At 43.9% G+C, this 14,267-nt stretch overlaps 1 long non-coding RNA gene across 6 annotated transcripts in view; it reads right to left on the reverse strand.

The window, feature by feature from the left end:
* LOC135575593 (uncharacterized) overlaps positions 1–14,267 on the reverse strand; it is a 117,918-nt gene that overhangs the window by 18,084 nt on the left and 85,567 nt on the right. For all 6 annotated transcript variants that reach the window (XR_010466654.1, XR_010466655.1, XR_010466653.1 and 3 more), the window contains 3 exons: positions 3,063–3,144; positions 2,605–2,721; positions 349–525 (listed from right to left, as the gene is read on the reverse strand). This is a non-coding gene — a long non-coding RNA (uncharacterized LOC135575593). The remainder of the gene's footprint in view (positions 1–348; positions 526–2,604; positions 2,722–3,062; positions 3,145–14,267) is intronic.

Here is a 14,267-nt window from a genome sequence, read left to right on the forward strand (position 1 = left end):
CGTGCTGGGGCAGCTACCAAAGTGACTCTGACCCCTCTGCACGCTCAAATCCCACCTTGAAACTTCCTTCCTGACCACAAGAGGTGAATAATAAATGCATTTTTCTACTCAAAAAAAACTGATTACAGTGACTGTACCCTTAATTGTTCACTTAGAGCCACCAGGCACCGTGCAAGGCTCTTGTTCGGAAACCAACCGGATCCCCAGATTTCCTGTAAATTTGCTCCCTGTGCCCCAGGTGTGGGGCTGCCTGCGGTTGGTTTGTCCTGGCATCGGGGTGCCAAGGTGTCCATACGTTCTACAGGCTGCTGCCAATGGCACAAGGACTCAGCTTTCCCCACGTGGTACCTGGGAATGAGAAGATGGAAGCAGACATGGAGAAGGCTGAAACGTCTCTTCCAGGTGTGGAGGAGCTGCTGAGGTGGGGACAGGCCAGGGACAGCGTGCGGAGGGCGCTGGGATTGACGGTGACCAGACATCCTTCTCTCCATCCTTTGAGTCCATTTTGCTCACAGACTTTGGGCACTGCAGGCAGATACACAGTATGTTATGGTCCACAACCATCCTTCCATCAGCAAGGAAACATGCTGGCTTCACTCTTTTAATAACAATAACAGTTGCTAAACCAGCTTCAGATCTTTACAAGCCTGCAGTCTTCAAAAGAAAAAGAGAGGGAGTTCAATTTGCAGTTAGGGACCTATGAATACCCAGGTTTGTTTCTGTGGGGGAGACCTGCAGACACAGTCCTGAGGAGAAAAGCAGTGAGTGCAGTGAGGAGGAACTGCTGGGTCAGGGCTGGCTGCAGTTCAAAGCAAAAGTGTCATAAAGAAAACAGAAAGAAATGGACCTTTAAAAAAAAATCATTATTAGTACTATTATCTTGACCTGTTAACTCTTCAGTGTTGAGCTCCTTCCCCAATTTGCACTTACAAATCTGCACATATCCAGTGTTAATATAAGATTATAATCACTCATAATCACAGACACCCCAAAGTGCAGGCACTATTGCAATGTCCTTCTGTGGGCCTGGAAGTCCTGCATAAATACTGTTTCACCTGTGCTAACACACTTCGGTTATTTGATCTCAACAAAATAGGGTGGTGCCATTCATTTTGAAGAGCCAGCTGGTTTATCAGTAGGCAAGCCACTAACAAGGCCCATTAGCACAAACTAATTAAAAGCCAGGAGTCCTGGCTCACACTCCTTTCTCTCCCAGCTGGAATCTCTGCCTGATCAGGCTCTTTCTCCTCATCCTGACACTGCAATACCAGAGGTCTCTCACAGCCCTGTAAGTAACCACTGCTGCACAAACCCTGGATTTCCTAGTTTATTCTTTCCATCACGTTCACTTGGTTTGTGTGGGGGTGTATTCAGACCCTTGCAGCTGAAATACTCCAAATCTTCCTTTCCTATCCCACTGCACATGGTGGGTACCTCTCTCTGACCCACCCCTGAATCCTGAGCTCAGACAGAGTGCCAGTGCCTCATAGGTAGCCCCTCAGATAACCAAGGGTTTAAACTGACATAGAAAGGACTGTCTGGATTTCTAGTTGCCTGGATTATGCAAAAGATCTCCTTCCTCAAAAGATGACCTGAGAAAGCCTGATCTCAGAGCCTGCCTCTGCGTGATGAGCACAGGCACATGGGGGCAAGCTCCGTGACAGGCAAGTTTCTGTCCCTTTGGCTAGCGCCTGGCCTGGTGGTCACTTCAGTCTGGTATGAACACAAAGTGCTTCAATCCAAGTTTGGGATTCATGCTGGAAAACTGAAGCCCTGTACACACAGCCCTGTTTTCATCTGGTCTACCCAGGCTGCGCTGATGAGAGCCTGGGTCTGTACAAAGACACCCATTTTGCTCATATTCTTCCCTCAAGACAGAGCTAGAGATGGACTTGAGCCTGTGCCAGAGCTTGCATGAAAGCAAGCTGCTCATGGGCAAGTCTGGGCCTGGAAACGGACTTTAACATATGGTCCATTAACAGCATAAGCATATCTCAAAAACTGGGTGATCTGGCTCTTCTGAGCTTGATGGCTGCTGATCCTGAAACCTAAAGATATCACTTCAATGGCAATAACTTTAGCAGAACCTTCCAGCTACTCTGGAGCTGGATTTTGAGCCTTTCTCCTGTTGCCAGAAGGGACCTTAGCACACATGCTAAACCCAAAGCCTTTCAGTTCCTTTGCTGTGAAGCTCTGTCCTGCATTGCAACAGCCTGGGCCAGAAACCACTTGCCAGCTCCTCCAGCATGCCTGAGGCCTCCACCCAGAGAGATTTAGGTCCTTTTCTACAACATCTGGAGAGGGACCTTTTACAAGGATATATGGTGATAGGACAAGGGGTAATGGCTTTAAACTCAAAGAGAGTAGATTTAGATTAGCTATAAGGAAGGAATTCTTCACTGTGAGGGTGATGAGGCACTGGAACAGGTTGCCCAGAGAAGCTGTGGATGCCCAGTTTCTTGAAGTCTTCAACGCCAGGTTGAACAGGGCTTTGAGCAACCTGGCCTATTGGAAGGTGTCCCTGACCACAGCAGGCGTGTTGGAACTGGGTGATCTTTAAGGTCCCTTCCAACCCAAACCATTCTGTCATCCGTTAGTTCTTACTTGTTTTCTTTTAGACTTCGGATATCTGTCAAGCCCTGTGGCTCCACCATTTATCTCCCAGGTGTCAAAGCATGGATCCAGCTGGAAGCACCTGCAGTATTCCTGATGCCACAGGCACTGTAAGAGAACGTGTGTGTAAATTTCGATCAGAGTGCTATTTCAGCACCAGGTCTTACCAGTCATAACCACCCTGGTTACATCCCTACCTTCTAGAGACGGACACAACATCTATGTTGCTCCCTTCATCTTTTTCTAAGGGAATTCATGTCATCTGTGATACATTATCAGTCTTTTCAAAGAAACATTGTCTACATTAAGTAGAAGTATTTAATTAGCACTTCATTTAGAGCATGTGGTACAGTTCACAGTTCCATTTTGGGCCAGAAACTATTTTCAAGGGTGGGTGGAAAACAGCCGAAAATACCAGGGGGCCAGTGTAGTTTGCAACAGTCACTTACCGCTTATTTCTGTTTTCACATTACTGCTGACTTCACAGGGAAGCTGCCATAGTTTGTAGCCCTGGTGAACTGAAAACAGACCCTGAAAGCAAATACACAACAAAACAAAAGTCATAGGGATGCCACGTGGCACCTCAATCCTATTTCTCACCTGTGAGTGCTCTGCAGGTGTAAGGTCCTTCAGGAGGAGATGGCTTCGGTGCTGCAGGTCTATGGAGCCGGAAGCTCCTTCCCCACGCATCCCCTGTCCGGACACGCGGCCGGGCACTCTGCCGAGTTCTGCCTCACCCAGGGGAAGCCCCGATGATTCAGACACCCCTCTGAGTCACCGTCCCCCCCGGGAGAGGCTGATGTGTTGCTGGCCAAAGCCAGAAACAGTTTGTAAACCCCAGCTGTGGACAGTGCATGTCGGGGTGGTGTCACCCCGTCCCCGAGCCAGCAGGTAGCTCACCCAGGCTCCTCACTCCCCCTCCCAGATACCCAGCCTGAGTCCCACATGCATGACCTGGTTCTAAGTAATTTTAAAAACAAAACCCTGCAGTATCATTTAATGGAACTTGCCCATCATTTTATCAGTTGCTATGAGGACTGAGAGATTCAAGTGTCCATATTGGCCTAAATACTCCTCTTTGGAAGGAGAGCCGAAGCCTCAAACGTGAGCTTCTTGCCAAGACTGAGAGCAAGTCGAAAGACACCTTACAGACAGACATGAGCAAAATCATTGCACTAGAACTGCTGGAGTGATCCAGCTATGTATTTTACCTTTCTCAAGCTAAAATCGTGGTCTCTCTGGCCTCAGACTTTTGCATCTGCTTGAATCTCAAAATGTAGCTACCTAGTACCTTCCCGGTGCCTACAATACCACCCCCCCCCAAAAAACAACAACAACAAACAAACCTGTTACATGTGGCAAATATATTGTAATATCAGATAAAATCTCTATAAGTCTTTCTAAACACTATAGCGAAAGGAAAAGCCCAAGAAGCAGTGAGCTTGTGTGGTTTTACACATATATGCACACACATTTACCTATTTGTGTCTATAGATGTATAAATATATCCATTTTAATATATGTATATGTCTGATAAAAATTCTCCCTTGGCTGTGTGCAACTGCTATTAAAATCAATGTGACTCTGCGGTGAATATACACATGCAATTATTGATCATCACATATGTTTTCTGTGCAGGGTTGGAACCATTTTCTATACTGTAGCAATATGCAAAAGTTTTCACTGCTGCAAGCGACAGCGGTAATCTATTTTTCACATTTAATTCTATTAGCATATTTCCTTCAGCTATCAAAATCTACAAGAATACAGCCATTATCATCCAGTAAACACTGGGGATAGTAAATGGCACAATTCACAGACAAGCAGGACTGCTGTTATTTTGATGACGAGAGAGTCACACAAAAAATTTAAATGTTAATACTAGATGGAGGGCAACACACATCTCTGGAAGAGATTTCTGATTTCCAAAATATAGCTAACAGAACACTGCTGCAAAATCTACAGTTCAGGCTATAAAACAACCTTCTGAGGCTCGTATTTCATACTCTGGCCCTCACTGCCAAAGAGTTTATAGCTGTCTCCATCCCGCATGTGTACAGCATGCGCTCCTGGAACCCTGGAGCTGCGTTTGTAAAGCAGACGCTCCACAGCTTTCCTTCCCGCGGGCACTGATACCTGTGTACATGTAGCTATACAGACTTCTTCTTTGGTAGGAAGTTCTGAACACACTATTATTATGGGCATGAACTTGGATTTCCTTTGAAAATACAGTCTATAATGTTTCATGAGGTAGAACTTCTAATATTGTATCTAACACTGGGAAGCGTCGTCCTCTGTAGTGGTATTTGAGCTCACGCCTCTTTGAAGGCTGTTGTGTTAAGGAGCTGTTCTGTGCCTCATGGGGTTATAGATCTCACAGCAGAACGTAATTTAGTGACTCTGCTCTAGCAAATTATAAAGCCCACGTCAGCCTCCGGTCTGACACGGTGCGGTGAGCAATGTGTGCCACCAGGACAGCTCTCCTGGGGGCTCAGCAAATTAAAAGGTTGGTCCCAGTTTGACAAAATCTAAACGCAAAAGGTGTTTGTCCTGATATTTGCAATTACTGTGACTATGTGTCTGCCACAGTAAAAGCAGTTGGAAAAGGCTAAATTTGCTTTTTAGAATTACATAAATCAAATTACATACACAAACTCCTGGGAAAAGCGTGGCTGTTCGGCTCCAGCCGGCTCTTGCAGAAGTCAATAACCGAGTGTGAACGTTAACAGATGCAGGATCAGCGCTTCAGCACTGAGCATCCCCGTGGCTGCTGCCGCGCAACTGCAGCAAAGGGAGGAGTTGCCTGTTGGGAGGAAGCAGCACATGGAGCTTCTTGGGGAAGCAAGGATGAGGAAAGTGTATATGAGGGGTCTCACGGGGAAAAAACTTTGATTTACATTCTCTGAAGAAATAGAGATAGGACATAATGAGGAGAGAGGAAAGACATCTTAGGCCGTGATTCTGCGGGCTTTCCTTCTCCTCTCTGCATATTCCCTGGAAGGTTTCCTGGTGGCACAAACTGCTTCATGTGTCTCTTGTTTATTTTTGGCCTGGATAACTTCCTCTGGAGCCAACCCAGCCCCTGTTGGGAACAGAAGATAAATCTGGATTCATTTGAAACTCCCTCTTGGAATAGGCAGGAGTGTCCTTGTCAACATGTCAGATTAGGAATGCTCCATTTGGTTTAATGGAGCTGGCCTTTGGTTTAATCCAAAAGGTTCCATAAACTTGCATTGTCATTTATGTTCCAAAACCTGCAGTTTTCAGAATTACAGATTCATTTTTTCCCCCATTTTTTGGAAGGTAGTGGCTTCTTTCCCTAAATTTCTTTCCCTAAAATACAGAGCTCTGTAGACAACTTAGAATTTGTAAATTAAACACCTTATTAAGGGCAGCAAGACTGCTGATCATCTGCTTTCTTTATTGCAGAGGAGTGCAGAGCAAAAGGTATACCATGAAAGTTGAAATGCAAAAGGACTCACCAAATCCTTCCAGCTCAAACGTGCAAATTCCAAAGTTACCAGTAAGATAAGAAATAGGGGAAGTTACTAGAAAAACATTATCCTTACCTTCACTTATGAGAAATCCAGTTCCTAAAACTACACATACTAGAAAATGACTTGAATATTAGCTATGGCAATGAAACCAGTTGTCACAGAGACTCTAAAAAAGACACTAAACCCCACAACTCTGTCATTGCGGGGTTTGGCAGGGGCACGTTGGCTGCGTTTGCACCCAGGTCTGCCTGGCAGGTGCAGCCTGCACCAGGCTGAACCCCCTTTCTCTGCCTCAGCACTGGGATGACACTGAGAAAACTCAGCAAGTTCAGAAAAATGTTCACCCATAATCCTCGGAGCTGGAACAAATAAAGTTGTCATACATTTTTAATATTTCTCAGCTATTTAGAATGTGAATATTCATCATTCTTGCAAACCAGCACCTAATTAGATTCATAAATTATGATTGCTCAAATGTAAAGCAGAAAAGCAGAATGCATTTCTGAAGCTCATTTCACCCAGAGGAACCCTAGTTACCTTATGCGCAATAATGAGATAGCAAGCGTGCACAGTTTTTACTCTTTGCAAAGCATTAAGAAGCAAATCCAAAGCTGAACTCCACAAACCATGCCAAGCCTGGGCATCCTTGCCATCCAAGACAGCAGTTCAACTGAAGTCACAGGCACTTTGGTGTCTGTTGACCCAGCTCCTGCTCAGGTTTTTGTGAACACATGGCTCATGCTGAGGCCTCAGCTGCTACCACCTCCCGCATCCTCGCATATTAACTGGAAGTTTCTTCAGAATCCAGTAACTTACAGAAACAGTATAGACCAAACTTCCAAGCTGGAATGTTTAAATACATCAGCTTATACACCCAAAAAATGCTTTTGAAGCAAATGCTGAGCAGCGGGAATGGGTGGCAAGGGATCTGCTCTGCAAGGGTGCTCTGTGCGGGAGCTCTTCCCTGCACAGAGCAAGGACAGAGCCTGGCTCTGAGTCTGACCTCTCACATCACCAAAGGATGCGGTTTGCTGCTTTCAGCAGTGACCACAGAACTCTGCAAGTTGTTTTGTTTAAAAAACCCATTAAAATCTGCAAAGGATGTGAAAAGGTCTTAATCTGGATGGCAGGGGATTAACATAGGAACCTTCCACCTCCCCATGGTGAGTGCAAACGGCACAGGCAGATCCCCGGGTGTCCTTCGCCCCTCCAGGAGAGGTTGCTCAGATCAGGCTTAGACTCCAAAGGCAGCAGGATGAAATTGCCTTCTCTGGAATGGTGTTGTGTATCAGAGGGAAGAATAAATAGCTGGCTACAGTGTGATTATAGCTGCATCTCCTGAGAAGCCCTCTGTGTAGCTAAGGACATCCATAATGCATGCCCACTAATTACATCGTATACATTTGGGGATATCTCCAGCTCCCAAAGCTTCAGGTTTTTTCTGTTTTGTAAACGAACAGGAACGCTCAGTTGCCCTATGGAGGTGCCTCGGCTAAAGAAAGACACCAGAGAAGGAAAATGGTACCGGGCAGAACGTTGCCAAAGACAGGACACAAAACCAGAGCAACCTGTATTCTCATCAGATACAAGAAATAACATTCACACAAGTGCTGTGGCTTCCTCTGTTCTTAGATCAATTCCCTTTCCATCCCCTTTTCGGGTCTTTTTGAATAGATGTACTCGACGCAGGGAAAATGACAGGGTTTAATGCCACAGAATAATAATTAAAAGTGAACAGTTCTTCTGTATGTACCAAAGTATTGGGCCAAATGCATGTCGTTTTCAAGATAACGCATTACAATAATAATAATAATAATAATAATAATAATAATAATAATAATAATAATAATAATAATAATAATAATAATAATAATAAAGATACAGTAAATTTGAAAATCATAGCTCTTCCTCAAGAGAAAACTCTGCTTTAGAAATCAAAAAGGAACTGTTTATATTTGGATTTTCATCACATAAAAGACTTCCCATTTTAGCTTCTTTATAGCATAAAAATAGCACCAGGGTAAAAACTAAAATCTAAATCTGTTCTATTATATTTGTATTAACAACTGTTCTAGTTTCAGGCTGCCTTTTTCCTGAGCTACATTCTTCTATATTTGTTTTTGAGGTCATCCAAGAGTGTAGCCTTGAATCCAAAACTTTTACTGTTTTCTTGTAGGTCCAGTTCAAATCCCAGGATTAAATTATTTCCTGGAATTTAAGTGTCTTTACAATAGATAAAATACAGATTTTTAAAAAATAGAGTATATAATAGGCTGAGACCCGTTAGCCCCAAGACTTGGGCAGAAACATCGACAAGAAACAAGAGCTCCAGTTTACTGACTTTGAGGCAAACTTCCCTTTGTTCATTAAACATGTTCATTTTAATTGCCCAACACGCCTGGGTAAACTTACTGCTTTTCTTTCTGATGCATCTGAAGTATTTAAAGACAGCTTTTAACTAATTATTTTAAGCTGCTGCTATTGTGATTTTTAAATTAAATTTCAGGTTTTATTCAAAAGCAGTTTCGCACCAACTGGAAACGGGATCAGCCATCCTGTAAATAATATATGCTTTTCAGCATTGCTAACATAATAAAAATAGAAAACCTGGTAATCTGAGTGACTGCCCACTGAGTTACAGAACATTTTAAACATTTATCTATAAGCTCTTCTCTCCAAGAGCAGACTTTACCGAGCAAAATAAACCCAACACATACAAATCAACATTTACTAAGAAAGTATATTACAAGTATAAATGCTAAACCACTCTAAATCAGTTCTTTAAATTTCATGTTTCTGACTGATGATATAGATCGTTACTTTTAGTTGTGATTCAAATAATTTAAATCAGTTCCACTCAGATATTTCCCTTTACCCCAAAGCAGAGTTGGCAGCTGTCGAAGAGACAGGTAGAACATTGCCACGGCACATCAGGATAGCAAAGCTCCATGCTGTGGTACCAAGGCAAGATGCCTCCAGTTGTATAACTTTTATTTCTCTACAACTAACTGGAGAAGACAGCACAGAAAATGTGATTTTCCTTCGCAGCCACAAGAGGGGAGCCTTTTCCTTCTGGAACTAGGGGAAAGCCTGTCAATAAACTCGCCACACGGAAACAATTGCAAGAGGGAAAGTCAGCTCCTTTGACTGAGCAAAAAAGTTTGGCGTCGTTTTCAAAGTCGGTAAATACATACATACAGTCAATTAAAAAGAAACCAGCCAACTTATAACTGCACTAATATTTATATATGTGTGCTGAAGACTCATTGTTCTAGGGCTTCGACATGAAAAATTAATTTATATAGGAGCCTGCAGTACTTTTCCTCCCTTGTGTGGGAGTGCGTGTAAAACCCGCACTGTTATTCAGCGCATTACGGTCACTGGGGGAATCCATGGGCTTCTGCTGAAAGGCCAAATAATCTGAAGACAAATCTTCAGTGACAAAGGAGGGGCTCGCTCTAGACTGGGAGCTCATTAATTGTTGGCTCAAATGTCAGGCCTGCTATTAAGCTTCAGCAGTTTATTGTGCATGTTCTTCCCTTACATGGCCAGGTTAATTATTTGGTGAGTGAGACTTGCACTTACCTACAGGAACAAGCAGGTGATTTGTTCTTTTTGAGCATTAGTGAGTCCGGGGCTGGATCTGTACCCACCAGGGTCACCTAAACCTTTCCACTGACTGCAAAGAGCTTGGAGCATCCCTCAGCTGACCATCACTGCAGAGCAGCGCCAGGAGGTCCTTAATGCTCCAGCATCACTGAAGGAGGCACCGTGGCCTTTGCCAGCATGTTCTGTTCTCCTCCTGGTCCCATGAAGGTGCTGGCGTGGCCCGCTGGAGAGAGGTGGATGGCAAAGGAAGACTGAAATCCAAAACACATCATTCAGGTCAGAGGGATCCTTGCAAAGCTGGGAACAAGAAACCTGAGTGTTACTCTATCATCTGCAAACTCACCTCTCTTTTTAAAAAAGAACCCCTCGTTGTAGGAAGCCTGCGGTAATTCCTGCCTAACTCCATGGAGAGCCTGTGTGAGCCTCCCAGCTGCAGGGCCAGCACCCTCACCTAGAGGGAGGTGAAGGAGCATTCAATGGTGACTACAGGCTGCCCAGGACAATGTAAGGCTAAGGCCTGAGATGAAAGATACTACAAGGTGTGAGTAGAAAACACTAAACATTAAAGAAGGTAGGAAAACGAGTTATACTGTTTTTCTAATTCAATAAATAGACTAGAATGCAAATATATCTTTATTTTGCAGATACAAGAAAGCCCAGCTTGACATTCTTATCCCCAGAATCATGCCTGTATCTCTGCACAAGCCTAAGCTCTCAGGATGAAGAGCAGCGAGAGTCCAATCCTGTGCTGGGTACTACTCATGCTGCAAAAGCATTTCTTTCTGGCTCCAAAAGAGCAGCCTATTGTCCTTGAAAACTGAAACCCTCAAATCAGATCAAGCACTACTTGAGCAGGCTCCGGGGCACAGGCAGCAGCAGGGTCGGCAGGTCCTGCCCTCCCGCCGGGCTCAGAGCTGCCACCGGTCCCTGGGGAGCACCTGAAGCTCTACAGCATCCCCAAGAGCCGGGTCAAGGGTGGGACAATCTGCCTCCCGTCATTTGCGCACCCATCCCTGAGCCGGGCAGAGGCGAACGTGGCAGCATGAGGGACCGTCATCCAGACTGTAGGCAGGAATTTACTGCCTCTGGTTGTATCGGGGCTGAATTTGGATGGGAGAGTTTTCGCTTGAGCTGTGTCCCTGTAATAGGATTATCTGCTGGCTGTTCAAGAGCTCTAGTGTGAGTATCTGGATATTATATCCCTTTATTCTACTTACAATTCAATCTCTTGCTTTTAAGGACAGGTTTTCTCTCTCCTCCCACTTCAACCCCCCTTCCAAAGCTGCGGAGTCAGAGAGCACCTACATTACCATAACATTTGACAAGCTCAGCTAGAAAAAAGAAAAATAATTTTAAAAACACTAGAGAACATGTAGTACCAGAAGGGATACAATGTGATTTTCAACTATCGCTCTGCCTTTGTAAGAGACTATTATCCACTGAGCACCAAGCACTGATCTAGCACTAACAGATGTCCCCACACTAGTCTGAGTCAAGCTGTGACAGGTCTCAGGTGATGCTGCCTCCACCCTAACTATCTGATCCAAAGCCTGTTACCTTCTAATAAACACTGGTGGCTGCTAGAAAGACCAAGGTAAGGCACAACTGGCTGTTAGTGGTGAAATATCTGAGACGTCCAGTTTTCACTGACTGAAATTTCAAGAGCATAAATTATCTGAAGTAGTTCAAGCAGCATTTAGAAAGGCAGCTCCTGGCAAAAGCCGCCTCAGCAGCCGTTTTGACTGCTTTCCAGCCTCTTGTTGGGAACCCCGTTGTCTTCCTACCGCAACATCATTTTTATGTAGCAAATGGGCGTGGGACACTGTTCTGGCTGTGCACTGCACATGTTCAACCCTTTGTGCGGTATAAACCGTAAAGCTGCGGATGAAGAAACAAGCTTTGATTGCTGGATTGTCAGAATTCATGGATTAAAGCTTTCCCAAAGGAAGAACTACTTTTTATTACCAATATACTTTGCTTTCAGAGAAGAAACTGCATACAATAAAAAACGTTGTCTCGAAACAGGTCCATAGAAGAGAAAAATAATTGAGATCATGTTCTTTATTTATCACCAGAAAGGGATGTGGTTTCTAAGTAGTTTTGTTCTTCTTTACAGCTGCTATCAATTCTGACCTTGCCATATAACTCATCAGCAGTCTCTGATTCAGACTCTTACTTCTCCTTCTTTAAATAAAGGGAGAGGAGTAATGAATTTTAACAAAGACATCTTTATGCCTCCAAGTTTCTCAGAAGTCTGAGTTAAAGTAGCGTGAAGAAAAACTTCAGAGCTTCAAATAGTTTGAAAAAAGTCCTCATCCTCACCATCGATCAGCCCTTATTTGCACAGTATTTCTTACTTCTTCATCCTGCCAGTTCTCCAATCATCTAGGTAGAAAGGACATGATATAAAGAAACAACACCGAGAAGGAATTTAACAAGTTGAAATTTTTGAGGCCTCTTTAAACAAGTATCACAAAGTAATTAAGTTTAAAAAAAATAAAAATCACACACTTTTCACTCAGGTGGAGTTCACCTCACCAAGGGAAACATATTTGCTGGGAATGACTGAACCTCTTTGTACGTGGCTTTATAAATGGCATTTTTTCTTTACCATGGTACCCACTATTTCTTATGACCTCACATATGAGATAACTGAGCAGTGAACCAGCTCCAGACAAACTCAAATGGAAAGAACACTAATTTACTTCAGAGAACCAGGCCCCCCTTTAAGGGCACAAGAGAGTTTTATTTAGAAGCATAACTTTATTTAGCTCCAATTACAGAAACCTTGGCCCCGAGACTCTTCCCACCTCGTGACGACGCTGCACGTTGATGATGAGCAGATTTCAGTGGCTGTCCTGCAGCAGCTCTGAGCATCTCCCTTAATGAGTTACTTGGGTGAAAACAAGTTCAAGCTGTTGCCTACTGAGAAGAGGTTAATCTGCTGTGAGGTATCAATCCTTCTGCATAATTAGTGACTGTCTCTTGATGATATAAATAGTATTATTAATTACACTGATATTAATACTGCCACTAACATTATAAGGTTTCATTATGGATACAAATTGAGTTTGCTGCAGGATCACCAGTCATTAACAGAAGGAACCTACGAATCAGCTTTCTCTGCTTCCCTAAGCAGGATGCAACATGGACACAGCAACGGAGACGACAGTGGTTTCTGTGATTTTCTGTCCATCAACTTCGCGAACAAAGGGGCCAGGCAGGCAAACACTGAGATGCGATGCCCCAGCACCACTATAAGAGGCTGCAACTTGTCTCTGTTTTGCCTGTTGAAATCAAGCGAGGGAAGGGTGCACTAAACGCAAACTATGAAACATTAGGAAAAGACAGACTGCCATATACCCAGTAGCTGTTTACATGCATTGCTAACTCAAGATTCTATTTAACTTGCCCTTAAGACACTTGTTGGTCCTATTTTTTGAGCAAACAAACAGGCCAGAAGCTGGTGTGGTAGAATGTCCCTAATTCATCTCCTTCCCTTTGTCCATTTCTATATATTTAAATTCCCCTAATAAGTCAGGCAGACCCTGCCAAACTGTACTGCCCGTCTTTCCTACCCAAGCAAAGCAATCTCAGAGCTCCAGTCTGCATAAATACCCCAAAGCAAAGCTGCCTCTCCCTCCTCTTTGGTCACCTTGAGAAAAAAAATCCCATTACGATTAGTGGTTTATCACATTTACTCTCAGATCAGAAATTCCTGCTTCTAACAATATTTCAGTGTACCAGTTTACCAGTTTCTGCTTGTGGCTCTAACTGGAATAAAATAAACACACTCTTTAGCACTTGCAGAGACTGGAGGAGTAGGAGAAACTGCCCACCCTCAGAGAGAAACAAAGCAGATCTCATTAATACCCATGTCTGCAGAGAGGCTGAGGTTCTGTTTCTTTGGATTTAGTCATGAATCTGTTTTTATTACTTTCATTAATATTGTCATCCATGCTTCTGCTCTGTTATACTTTACCAAATTAATTAAAGCTAAAGATTAAAATGCGGCTGCCTAAAACATCTACCAGGATTCAAGGTGAAAGAAGATTCTAGAAATAAAGTTTTCTGAAAGAACGAGTTCTGAAAGAACTGGTCGAGCAGCATTCTTGGATGGCAGAAGCGAGTTGATCTTCAAAACGGACTGTGATCTCCAGGATTTCTCATTTGTGAGGCAGATTAGAGAAAACAAAGAAAAAACAGCAGATCTATTTTTCGGCTTAAAAACTGTTTAAATAACACCCGTACTCAGCCAGAATTTTACTTGGGAACATAAAACCACAAAGGACCTCGCAGCGGTACGCAACTCATGGATCGCTTTGCCTTCTGCCCAGGAATCCCAGAGCGAAACCCCCGGGGGCCCCGCAGGGCTGAGCGGGCTGGGAACTGCAGATGGAGCTGCCAGCCCCAGGTTGTCGCTGGCTCGCAGCCCCGCTGGGATTAATCACTCCGGGCTTGGTGCAAGCACAGACATCTGAATTCATGGAGCTCATAAAATAAAATAGTGCCTCTAATCACCATACGCAAGCATGCATTTTGTCCCAG

Source organism: Columba livia, chromosome 16 (assembly GCF_036013475.1).
Source record: "Columba livia isolate bColLiv1 breed racing homer chromosome 16, bColLiv1.pat.W.v2, whole genome shotgun sequence".
In the NCBI taxonomy this organism is placed as follows: domain Eukaryota; kingdom Metazoa; phylum Chordata; class Aves; order Columbiformes; family Columbidae; genus Columba; species Columba livia.